Genomic DNA, 14,058 nt, shown 5'->3' with positions numbered 1-14,058 from the left:
CAGAGCCACGCCCATTTCTAGTATTTGTTTGTTTGTCGTCTACAGGCCACATTTCTTAACTTATAATCTTGCATACACATTCTTTGTACCCTAAGGAACATCCCTATCGTTTGGGGTACATGCCCAACCCCCAGGGGCAGAGCCACGCCCATTTCCCATTTTCTTTCAATCAAAGCAGAATTGGAATGTGGACGTATATTGTAGCGTTAGCGTTATGTTTAAATTGTCAAATTGAGTTTAATGTGCCGTCATCATGTTAGACCATTTTGGGCTGAGTCAAGGCTGGTTGTTAAGTATAAGGTGGCCTACTCTAACTGCGCTAGTTAAGCTAATTGAAAACCACTAGAAAGGAGTCGTCATACTTTTAGATTGACAGGGCGCCCATGAGTTCGATCCTGATGTTGGCCACGAAAGTCCTCGGGATTTGCCAGTCTGGTTCCCCCCTGTTAGTGATCGAGGAGACGGAGGTCCTGGCAAGAAGCAGCGTCTTGTCCTTCGGGTGGGACAAAAAGCTTTCTTCCTGTGTACACGTGATGTACTGAAAAAAAACTTGTGTTGAAACAACACAAACTTGTGTTGTTTTCAACACAAGTTAGGTGTCTCTATTTAACAACACAAACTTGTGTTAAATGTTGAAACAACACAAGACTTGTGTTAAAATTTACCAAACAACACAAACTTGTGTGAAAATCTACACAATACCTGTGTTGAAACTTGTGTTGAAATTTCTGAAACTTGTGTTGAAATTTCTGAAACTTGTTGAAATTTCTGAAACTTGTGTTGAAATTTCTGAAACTTGTGTGGTTTCATAAAAACTTGTGTATAACCACCAACAAAAACTTGTTTTATTTTCCTTCAATTTAGCAATCTTTCCATGCAGCCCCACCCCTTTTGCTCTGTTTAACCTGTAAAGTTTGATAAATGAGGTAACAATAATTTTATTTAAATTATCATTTATTCATAAAATGATAGGAAAAAGTAAATTAACACCACCAAATGAAAACTAAATAGACATCATTTGAAATGTTAACAGAAAAACAGAGATATAATTCTAATACTAATAAAAATTTTGTTATACTTTGCCCCCCCCCCCCCACATCACAAAATAAAAATTAGCTATTTAATTTTTTCTTTACCCGAAAACAAGAACTGAGAAAAGAAAGATCCCTACCCCATACCCCAAAAATATATAATTCAAATATATCTAAATTTAATAACATCCAAACCAAGCCCTAATTAGATTAATTATGCAATAAATTGAAATACTTTCAGAAACTGAAAAGTGCTACAAAGTCATATTACAAGTGATTTGTGAGGCATCTAGAAATAACTAGCATACACAGAAAACTAACAAAAGAAAAATGCACTATTTTGCAGGAGTAATAAAATGATGTAGAACCTTTTCCTCATTAAAAAAAACAACAAACTAAATGAATATTTTGTACATAAAAGGAGCAAAGCATCAAGATTACAGGATTGAAAAATAAAAAAATATCAGAAAAAATCGCAAACATTAAATAATATGTACAAAATATATATAAATAATCACAAGTCAAAAGCAAGGAGGAGTCACTGTGGTTCAGTGAGTATAAGGCATTGGCCGAGAAATTTCAACTGGATTTTCCGACATAGTTCCCACACGTCAGTAGTGTAGGACATGGCAAGGGATAATTGGGTATAAGCCCGGAATTGAAACTACCCCCACTGCGTTTACTTTAAAGAACCCTTGACAATTGAATTATCTGACTCAATGACAGACCTTCTGATCCAATGTGCGTGTGTTAACCATTCGGCCCTCCTGGGTTCCCTTTAAACAACCCTTGACAGTTGAAATATTTGATATAAGAGTAGGTTGTAGGGCATAATCACCATAATAACACAGAAAAGTAGGATCTTAAACCCTATTTCATTTCATAAGCAACGGAAAGTCACCTTAATGTAGGTCAAGGTTTTTTGTAATTCTGGGTATATTTGATCTACATTTGGTTTCTAGATTATGCCTATTAAATACCTTATGATTTCCGACCAAATTCTAAGTGATTAATATGTCACTTTACATTCTATATTATACATAAATTTCTGTAGAGAATTAAAATCTAATTGTGTTTGGGAAGAATATTTAACAGTAAAAACAAAAAATAAATATTCAAAAATTGGGTCAAATGCATTCTTTTCCAGAATTATAAAATAAATTGATGCTTGGGATCTCTTGTTGTTATCATACATCAAATAATCTTCCAGCCTAAAAAATAAAAAGCAGGCAATAAGAATACTTTCTTACTATTTATGGTTCACAATGTTTAAATAAACAATTTATTTTGCCACATTTTGTTTCATCTTTGGGTAACACTTATTGTGTCTTGTCCAGTAACAGATCCAGGCAGATTATTATATTTTATTTCCATCGACAACAAATTGGATATTACCTATTAAAATCTATTTGAAAAGTAAAATATTGTCCATCATTTTTATACTGCTATTTACTGTAAAAATACACATAGGGTCTATCACAACTTGAAGAAAATCAATGGATGTGATTGTCAAAATTCAAGAATGCCAAGACTTGAATAGGAGAGTCCTAGGCATTGCCCCAAGAAGAATAACTAGATTACCAATCAAGTGTATAGAACTAGTTGATGATTAAAAATACAAATATGTATGTTACTTACATTTTACTTGATTATCAAGCTCTGTGAGAAAAAGTTTCCATAATATGAATAGCCATTTCCAACTGTCTTGATCTTTCTGATGTAGTTAACTGAGAAAAAAAACATACTATGTATTAGTTGACTTAAATCGACTTGACAGTTAAAAGATGAAAGTTTTAATTTAATTACATTGTATTGTAATGTGTTGGTTTGCTTTGTCACAGATGAGACAAAATGAAAAAAATGAAATGAAATGGGGTTCGGCGTCCTACTGTTCAGCTCCGACTGGGCTAATGAGGTTGGGCATATGCCATACAGTGTGCTATGAGAGAAATTTTGCCGGGTACCATGACCCTAAGGCCTACTCTTGTATCAAATTCTAACCTGCCAGGGGCTCTTTTACATGCACGCCAATGTGTACATGGGACCACGTTTTTTTGTTCAATCTGAACGACTAGACAGCTGTCCTTGTAAGGCCCTCCGTACTGCATTGTCTTACTGCAAACCCGCGACCTTAAAATATGCGAACCAGTGTCTAACCCACTTGGTCACCGTGGGTCCCCACAGATGAGATAGTCATATCTACATGTATCTGGACATAAGTAAGATTCTGTCTGTGCACATACATGTACGTTCACAGTTTTACTATACTAAACTGAATTTTAAATTTCAAAATATTAAAATGAAATCGAGGTTTATGTCACATCAGCTCCACCCGGGCTATTTTGTGCCAAACACATTATGGTGAGATTCTAAAATACCACAACAACAATCTTTTCTATTAGAATTGAACACTCACCCTCAAAAAACACCTATGAGAAATCATAGTTGCTCAAATCACCATTTCTTCAGCTCTTTCTTTTCCCATATTTGGGTTTTTTGACTTATTTATTATATGATCTTTGATTTGCTATGGCATCTAATATGGAAACTGAAAAATATGAATATGTGACATGTAATTAACTGTTTAAGATACCTTACCATATACAAACTGTGTGATATCTAAAACCATTTGAATCCCGAAGATCTTACCTAAGCCGTGAAAATCTGTTTTAATAACCCTTGTTTGTCATGTGACTGGACTGTCACAGTAATTAGAAGAGAGCCATGTGGCTTAGTGTTTAAGGCACTGGCTTGCTACCCGGGAGGTTGCGGGTTCGCTCCCAGTGTTGACCGAGGAAGCTCATTTGGATTTTTCAGCATGGTTTCCCTGTCTAGTCGTCATGGTGGCTCAGTGGGTAAGACGCTGGCTCGCTAGCCTGGAGGTCGGGTGTTCGATCCCTGCATTGGCCGAGAAAGTTCACCCAGATTTTCCGGCGTGGTTTCCTCTTGTTAGTGATTCAGGACGGAGGGCCTGACAAGGACAGCTGTCTAGTCATTCAGATTGAACAAAAAAACGTGGTCCCGTGTACACATTGGCGTGCATGTAAAAGATCCCCTGGCAGTTAGAATTTGATACAAGAGAAGGCCTTCGGGTCACAGTACCCGGCAAAATTTCTCTCGTAGCACACTGTATGGCATATGCTCAACTTCATTAGCCCAGTCCTCCGTACTGCATTGTCTTACTGCAAACCCGCGACCTTAAAATATGCGAGCCAGTGTCTAACCCACTTGGCCACCGTGGTCCCCCACAGATGAGACAGTCATATCTACTAGTGTTGAAAATCGGATCGAGATTTGTGATCCGAATACTTTTGTCTGCTATCCGAATACTATTCGTCAGATAATTCGGAAACATGAAATTCTTGTACAAAATCACATCAAAAGTTCATATACTCATAATTTCTTACTTATTTCAATGTTTATGAGTTTCTGCGTATGCCGAGTATGAAATCTTACTTTCGATTTGCAAATTGTTTGAGCCGCGAAGAAAAAAACGTGCCTACCTTTAGCCGCAATTATTAAGACTATTCATGATATCCAAAAAAATCAACGAGGTGAATAAATTTGTGTATAACTACTCCTGTAATCCGCGGCCCTCCCACTTATCATTTTTGCTCAATCAACACGAATGAAGAAAGTAAAATAAAATCATCTAACATTTATTCCGCCATGGTCGTTTGCCTCATTCTTATAATCTACTGCTAATGAACCAATCAGTAAGTGAGAATATACGTGACCTAGGTCGGTCGTTATAAATAAATAACAGTGCGGGAAGTCTAAACAGTGTTAACTTGTATCCCGTAAACCCAAGAAGTAGCTTCTATCTAGCGTAAACCAGCGCGAGGAATGAATGAATATTTTTTTTTATTTAGACTACTGTTTTCGTTGCACTGCATTAATATTTTTATTAGTTACTATCGCTAAATAATACGCGTGATATTAACATTTATGCTCAAAGCTGCGTACATGATCAATAGCATTAGGGAAAATTTCAAAGTAATCAGATGTAAAAATGGCTAAATATAGAGCATAGGGAATGTCAGAATATATTGTAACGAATAGTAAACGGATAGTAAAATGATTCGGATAACCCTTACTTTGTATCCGTTAACGGATATCTGAATAGTAGTTTCAACACTAATATCTACATGTATCTGGACATAAGTAAGATTCTGTTTGTGCACATACATGTATGTGTACAAATTTACTATACTAAACTGAATTTTAAATTTCAAAACAATAAAATGAAATGGAGGTTTATGTCACATCAGCTCCAACCGGGCTATATTGTGCCAAACACATTATGGTGAGATTCTAAAATACCATAACAACAATCTTTTCTATTAGAATTGAACACTCACCCTCCAAAAACACCTATGAGAAAGCATAGGTGCTCAAATCACCATTTCTTCAGCTCTTTCTTTTTCCATATTTGGGTTTTTTGACTTATTTTATTATATGATCTTTGATTTGCTATGGCATCTAATATGGAAACTGAAAAATATGAATATGTGACATGTAATAAACTGTTTAAGATACCTTACCATATACAAACTGTGTGATATCTAAAACCATTTGAATCCCAAAGATCTTACCTAAGCCGTGAAAATCTGTTTTAATAACCCTTGTTTGTCATGTGACTGGACTGTCACAGTAATTAGAAGAGAGCCATGTGGCTTAGTGTGTAAGGCAGTGGCTTGGTACCCGGGAGTTTGCAGGTTCGCTCCCAGTGTTGACCGAGAAAGCTCATTTGGATTTTTCAGCATGGATTCCCTGCCTAGTCGTCATGGTGGCTAAGTGGGTAAGACGCTGGCTCGCTAGCCTGGAGGTCGGGTGTTCGATCCCTGTATTGGCCGAGAAAGTTCACCCAGATTTTCCGGCATGGTTCCCCCTTGTTAGTGATGCAGGACGGAGGGCCTGACAAGGACAGCTGTCTAGTCATTCGGATGATACGAAAAAACGAGGTCCCGTGTACACATTGGCGTGCGCGTAAAAGATCCCTTGACAGTTGGAATTCGATACACCGCAGTGCCGCTGTCCGGGCAAAATTTCCCTCGTAGCACACTGTGTGGTGTATGCCTGTCTTCATTAGCCCAGTTCGGAGCAAAACAGTAGGACGTTAAACCCCATTTCATTTCATTTCTAGTCGTTTCAATGGAACACAAAACCTGAGGTCCCATTGGCGTGCATTTAAGCCGATAGTATGGTAGTTGGAATTTGTTGGCTGTAGCACCCGTGTCACAGTTCGAATGCTAGTTTGTGATACCCACTCGATATGAATGAGTGGTGATTGGCTAATGAATTCTAAAATCAGACGAATGCTTCGGCGAAGCGGACACACCAATCAAATACAATTCGGCCAAATATATCAAACATGTTTGATTCGGGCGTATGTCAGTGGATAAACTAGGTGAAGTTTAGCGCCAATTGATTCAGCCGAATCCTTTGGCTAGTTTATCCAGCACTGACAATTTAAGTTTGTACTTTCTTCATATGCAAATATCACATTTGAAAGAGGCTGTAGGCCTACTTTCTTTATATGCAAATATCTTATTTGAAATAGGCCATTATTATGTGATTCCCCACTTGAATGTGACTAGGAATAGGGTCGCCTGTCCAGCCTTGTGGGTTTTCTCTGGGTCCTCCCTTGCTAAATACCCCTAGGGTGTATTCGAAACAGTGTTCCGGTGCAGAGAACGGACGGAGAATGGGTTCTTGTCGGAGTTGAGCAGTCTGGAATGCGTTCACGAACACGTTCCCGTTCTCAAATTCCACACTACCTCATAGCTGGTGTGAGGGAGAACAAACATGCTTGACGCATCGATAACTGCTGAGAAAACAGCATCATGGGTGCATTTATTAATTTAAAGGAGCTAAATCGCTAACATTTGGGACCTAGAAATTCACAAAAGTGGGTCGCAACGCATATAATACTGTAATATGAATGAATATAAACTGATTTACATTTAATGGTTTCCGTTTTTACTCCAATTTCAAATTAGTTATGTTCGGGGAAATAAGTCAGCAATCTCAATCGAGTGCAAATTTCTAGCGTCTCGTTATTCTAGTCTACATAACTCCATTTGATTTGGTGCAATGTGGTTAGCCTCGTCCCTCGAGTCTCTCAATACAACTGGGGTTGAAGCGTATTATGGTACACGATTCGTGTACCAATGTTAAAAAAATTATTTTATCTTAAATATCGGATATCAGAAGCTCATCTTTTCTCGGTATGTTTACATCATCAATGTTGATTTAAATTGACCAATAATTCGTGTTTTCGATGTCGAAGATTTTGGAGGATTTTGAGTTACGGACTTTGGTCCTTTAAAAGTTTAATACCGTTCAAAAATTGGATGTAGTATGTGGCCAGTATAACATCAAGTAAGTTAGGTTGCCAGGCAACGAAACATATGCCCACAGCAGTTTAATCGTTTGCGCAGTCAACAGGGATTGTCGCATATTCATTCTTTTGTAGGTAATGTGGGCATTTACAGGAAAATTTCATACAAGATTATAATTTTCGTCGTTTGTGGGTTTACAAAGGTCGACGCATCGATAACTGCTGAGAAAACAGCATCATGGGTGCATTTATTAATTTAAAAGTTTAATACCGTTCGAAAATTGGATGTAGTATGTGGCCAGTATAACATCAAGTAAGTTAGGTTGCCAGGCAACGAAACATATGCCCACAGCAGTTTAATCGTTTGCGCAGTCAACAGGGATTGTCGCATATTCATTCTTTTGTAGGTAATGTGGGCATTTATAAGAAAATTTCATACAAGATTATAATTTTCGTCGTTTGTGGGTTTACAAAGGTTCTACAAACTGAAACAAAGGCCTTAATTGTTGAAATTTGACAGATTTTTTTGTTTTGTGTTTTACTAATTTAAATAATGCATACAAATTTCATACAAATCTGATGATAATTTTGTTGTTTGCGTGTTCACAAGGTTCGAAAAAGTGAAACAAGGGCCACAACTCTAGACATAATTCACGGAAATCGCAGAAATTTAATAGACGTCTTCGTTTTACTAATTTAAAAGGTGCAAATGAATTTAAAAGTTTAACAAGGTCCATAACTCCAGAAGAAACTAACGGAAATTATTGAAATTAAATAGGATTCATCTCATTAAAATAAACAACATATCAATTTCAAAATAATCAGGTCTGTAGACGACGGACAAACCTACGGACGAGGGCGATGACAATATGCGACCACATTTCCATGTGGGTGTATCAAAAGGTGATGTAATCGTCATCCAAAGAATTGAAAAGGAGTAAAACGGAGTCATAATTTATCAAAATTATGCTTAATAGCGAAGTCAATATCAAGCAAGTTATCGTAACAGATTGTATAAATTTAATTCATCTTGTTACCATGGATACCGTTCTCTCATGTTCGAGACTCATGAAAGTGTTTTCACGTTCTTCAGCCGTTCTCGAACCTGCGCGAACACTGTTTCTAATACACTCCTACGGTACGCGCAAGCAAATCATTCAAATAAAATTGAACAATATTAGCCTCGAAATTACCTAGCGCCAGTAAGTATAAAGGATCTATCCGACAAACACTAACAACAACTCTAGGTTTATGCAGAATTAATATAACACAACATACACAGATGGCAATAGAATGAGACAGTGTTCAGGAAAAGGGCGTAAACGGAAGAAGACTACCTGTCCTACTTGATTCTAGGACATATAGCATGGACCTACTTGATTCAACCAATTTAATACAAGGAAATGAATGGCATAGTTTGTGTCAAGTGAATTTAGTGAACTTTAAACCCCATTTACCCGCCCTCTCTCTACAGAGATTTATACAATAACAATTATTGGCCATTATTAAAAAAATATATTAAAAGGAAATGAAATTCTGTTACCTGTTTTTCTTTGTGTAGTACATGCTAACATCAATGACTGGAAAAAAAATAACGAAACTGTAGAGAAACTTCTGAATCATTGAAAGTCTAATATTAGGCCTACACATTGAATCGATTGATGACATTGATATAAAAAAAAGGCTGATTTGTTTGTTGTTGTTTTTTTTTTTTTACAGAAATAAGATTACATTTCAACTAAACAACTAACACAAAAGTTAGTATCTAGCTATAGTCCATGTCTGGATAAACATTTCTTCTTTTGCCCGAACGTCTATAAAAATCAAAGATGGCGGCCAATAATTGCAACCGGTTATTACTATAAAATCAAGACAGATTCTTACCTGCTGGTCCTAGTCGGGGGTTTCTTGTATTATAAGTATTTGAACAACGGTGTAGCGCCGATTAGCTAATAATAATTAAGCACGATTTCAGAAAAATTAAGACAGATTCATTAGATTGCTGAATTAGCGGAACACTTTTAGAACACATCAAAAAAAAATTCTTTGTGGCGCCATTATATAAATAGACTTCCGGTGCAGTCAGTGGCAGTGGTTCTAAATCTGACTGTTTTAAACGAAACGAATTATTATATACATAGAAGCAATATATACATGCTAAATTAAATACACGGTTTTATTTTTTGTAAAAATTTACAAACCTGCGGTCTGGTATTCTATGTGACCATTATAATTTTTTTAAAAATATCACGGCTAAAGCACTCTGTTGATGCTAACTCCACTACATCTAACTGAATGTCGCTGATATAATATCAAAGAAAGAATTTGTCGCAATGACTAAAGTATAGATACTTCTTCTTAGTTAGTTGTATTTTACGTCCGCTTCCACCGAAGTGATATCGCTGACAAAAAGTATAAATAACTTGGAGAACCATTATATCAATAAGTCGATTATGAGACACACGTGGATGATCAATTAAATTTGATTGGTTACTTTTCAGTTAACCAATACTGTCCAATTTCGATTACATCAACCAATTACATTATTAAGAGTTTTACTCATTTTTTTTGTTCATTGCACATTGAATCAATTTTCGAAAACACCAGGGTGCTGAAAATCACATGTACACTATATATTCATTTGATCTATCAGTTTATTGGGTCAATAAAAAAAGACAGACATTTTAACTATACAAACAACTTAACACCAATTAACATTCAAGTCTGTCTGGCAATTGTCTGATTAATTGGTACTCACTCCCTTCCAGTGAAGAACAGCATGTGATTTTCGAGATGTGAATTAAGCCCTTTATTACTTTTCTTAAAACTTGACGACTCCCGAATTCAGACTTTGTATGGAGGTTTTTTTTTAAAAAAGAAAACAAATCGTGGAAGGTACACATTACTTTTGTTAATGATATGAAAAAACACACAAGATTTTATAAATCGACACAAGTTTGTGTTAATGCAATGCAAAACAACACATAACTTGTGTAGATTAGTTTTAACACAAGTACTAGTGTTGAGATTCAACACAAGTGTTTTTTCAAATACGTAAACAAACCATTGTCAGTTGAAATTCTCCAGACTATACAGACACGCGATATCGGCCCTTATTCACGAAAACTTAAACTAAGATACAATCGAAATTTTAAGAAATACTGCAATTCGATTGGCTGACCAGTAAAATCAATTTGCATATATCCAATGAAGTTGCAGTATTTCTTAAAATTTCGGTTGTAACTTAGTTTAAGTTTTCGCGAATAAGGGCCCTGGATTGTAGCCTAATCGTCGGCTTCAGTATTCCGGTTGGTATAAATAGTCGTATGGGGGGCGGGGGAATCAATCAATCCGTAAATTTTCTTTGTTACCCGAATTTTCAGAATGTATCAATCATTAACTAAAACGAGTTCTCCACAAATGTTATTGTACGGGGTCTTAAGTATTACGGGGGGGTTGGATGGCTGAATGGTTAGCGTGTGCACGCTGTATCATAGAGTCTGTCATTGAGTTTACTGGTGTGGTTTCGAATCCCCGGTTGTACGTGACAAGGAGTAGGGTCGCATGTCCATCCTCGTGGGTTTTCTCCGGGTCCTCCGGTTTCCTCCCACTGCTAAAGACCCCTACGCGCAAGCGAATTATTGAAATAAAATTAAACCATATGTTAGTCCCGAAATGACCTAGTTTGTGTCGAGTGGACGTTAAACTCCATTTCTCTCTCTCCCTCTCTTAAGTATTACAGTATTCAAAACGTAAACCGCGAGCGATTTCATTTTACAATTATACAATTATATTTCTGTGATATATGGTCTCAACCTCTGATGTTTATGCCGGAAAAACAGAAATACATTGACCGAAAATTGGACGGCTCCCTCCGCCCCCCCCCCCGGCTCCTGTTTATTATCCCGGTTGGTACAAAACATTAGAAGGATAGATCGTAAATTGACAGTTAAAAAGATCATATCAGCGATGGCTCGGCAAATTTGTCTCAAATTTTTCACACAATCTGATTTAACGGTGTAGAATGTAGAAAAATCAATGGAACTTAAAAATAAAATTATTTTACTATCTACAGGCCGGGTCTCTGATATATATTTAAAATTACAAGTTTTTAAAAATAAATTACATGCTGATAAAATATCTGTTTTTTGTCCGTTCTTTGAACATATTTCAGATTCTATTTATTCAAGACACTCGCCACAGTTACTTCTACTGGGGACAAACTAATCCGCCATGAAATTTCGCTCTTATATCATTATGGAACATGATATAAAACACAAATTTATATGGAAAACAATCACTGGGTTTATTTCACACTAAGTTTCATTATACTGTCATTACTTACTTGAGAACGACAAGAGGAACGTTTTGTGAAATAAACCCAGAGATTGTTTTCCATATAAATTTGTGTTTTTATATTATATGTTCAATTACTAAATGCCGTATAAGGATTTCATCATTATGGAACAGTTTTCATCCTCGACGGATCTATAGTTTTGAAATAAACGAAATGGTGGACATTGTACTCGTTTTGTGGGGTTTCGCCGGCTTTGGTGTTAGCACCATACAGGATCTGACCCATACTAAACTAATGCTGTTTGTCTACAATTAGCTCCGTTTAATTAAAGGCTCAATACCACTCTTGTTGTAACTGAATAATATGTCCCAATCTTTATTCTGGTCAACAAATTGTACTATTTTACAATATTCCAAGTAATTGATGATACCAATTTCATCTTAACACGCCTAATTTAAAAAATTGGAAAAATTCAACTAAATGATTTGAAAAGCCTGACGTATAAAGCTTTTCAAATGTGACTTGGATTTAAAAATATTTTTGAACCCTTTGGACAAGTAAAATAGAATTTAATGGATAATTTACACAACAGGTAGGACACTAACACATCCAGTACTTAGAATAAGGCTATATTTTATTTTCTGGAGCTGTCAAGCCAGCAAGAGTGTTATTGTCCCTTTAAGAACAGACACTAAACTGGCATTTTCAGCAAATTGCCTTTACATTATCTAGTTTTTCACTATTATAGTGAGAACTGCCAACTCGTTATCGAATCTCTCATAATGTACATGTATCTTTAAAAAAAATAATTTCCTAGTGATAATTTAGTTTTCTTATGTGCGATTGACAGATGTGAAACGGAGTAGAGCCGCATTACAAAATAGCACACTAATTGTTGGATATGGCGGTCATTTAGGGCAGAAGTAGAATATAGTTCCCTCCTGTGGTGTTAGTACCATACAGGGTCCAACCACCAATCGCGGTCTCTTCTGATCATTTCTTCTTGTAGACAGTTCGTTGTCAACGGAATCAACCACGCGTGACCGGAATCAGGCGTGCATGACCGCAATTTAACGAAGCTTTCTGGAAACCATGGGCTTGTTCTATTTTTGAAATGAAATGAAATGGGGCTTAACGTCCTACTGTTCTGCCCCTACTGGGCTAATGAAGACGGGCATACGCCCTACACTGTGCTATGAGGTAAATTATTTCGAATTCCAACTGTCAAGAGTGGGGGGGGGGGAGACATGTTTTGTTTGATGGGGTAGGGTGGGGTGGGCAGGGGTCTTTCTTTATATTTGGTTGGTGGGTTCAGGGTGGGTGTGGATGATCGCTGAACGACAGTCTAATTATAAAAACATCGATGATTGGCTAAGATTTACGCGAATAATGACGTGACATTTATATCAATGTCGACACGTTACTTGATGACATCATTATCTCATAAACCTTGCACTATACCATCAGATTAAATTAATCCCATTGGCTAATCTATTTTAATTCCACCAATCAACTTGTCATCAGAAGTGAGACGACTCTGGTGCCGTATTATCGTAAAGGCCGAATCTTCGACCAATGAATAAGTCCCGACAAACAAACTATCACTTTTATTTCAGATGGACGGAAAATGTAGGTTCATACGACATCTATCTTAATACACATCGGTGACTGAATTTGATTTCGGGGGATTAGATGGCTGAATGGTTAGCACGTGCATTGTATCATAAATAAGGTCTATCATTGAATCAACTGGCGTGGTTTCGATTCCTCGGTTGTACGTGACAAGGAGTAGGGTTGTCTGTGGGTCCTCCGGTTTCCTCCCACTGCTGAAGACCCCTGCGCAAGTGAATTATTGAAATAAAATTGAACCATATGTTAGTCCCGAAATGACCCAGTTTGTGTCGCATGGACATTACCCCCCCCCCCCTCTCTCTCTGAATTTCAGCTACTAATAACCAGTAAACCACTCCCTGGGTTAAATTTACAATTCATCTCTCTCTCTCTCTCTCTCGCTCTCTCCAAATTACATTCTTTTAGTTTAAAGGAGCTAAATCGCTAACATTTGGGACCTAGAAATTCACAAAAGTGGGTCGCAACGCATATAATACTGTAATATGAATGTATATAAACTGATTTACATTTAATGGTTTCCGTTTTTACTCCAGCGTCTAGTTATTCTAGTCTACATAACTCCATTTGATTTGGTGCAATGTGTCTAGCCTCGTCCCTCGAGTCTCTCAATACAACTGGGGCTGAAGCGCATTATGGTACACGATTCGTGTACCAATGTTAAAAAAATCATTTTTACTTAAATATCGGATATCAGAAGCTCATCTTTTCCCGGTAAGTTTACATCATCAATGTTGATTTAAACTGACCAATAATTC

General features: G+C 36.8%; 1 long non-coding RNA gene across 1 annotated transcript; it reads right to left on the bottom strand.

The window, feature by feature from the left end:
- Positions 1–3,548: 3,548 nt before the first annotated feature.
- Positions 3,549–9,009, bottom strand: LOC126816502 (uncharacterized). Its single transcript, XR_008787742.1, has 3 exons — positions 8,918–9,009; positions 5,393–5,525; positions 3,549–3,579 (listed from the first exon to the last, which is right to left on the bottom strand). It is a non-coding gene; the product is annotated as an uncharacterized LOC126816502 (long non-coding RNA).
- Between the last annotated feature and the right edge of the window lie 5,049 nt (positions 9,010–14,058).

This window comes from Patella vulgata, chromosome 3, assembly GCF_932274485.2.
Source record: "Patella vulgata chromosome 3, xgPatVulg1.2, whole genome shotgun sequence".
Lineage (NCBI taxonomy): Eukaryota > Metazoa > Mollusca > Gastropoda > Patellidae > Patella > Patella vulgata.
Note: the sequence above shows the minus strand (reverse complement) of the source record. Positions and strands in the feature narration are given on the sequence as shown.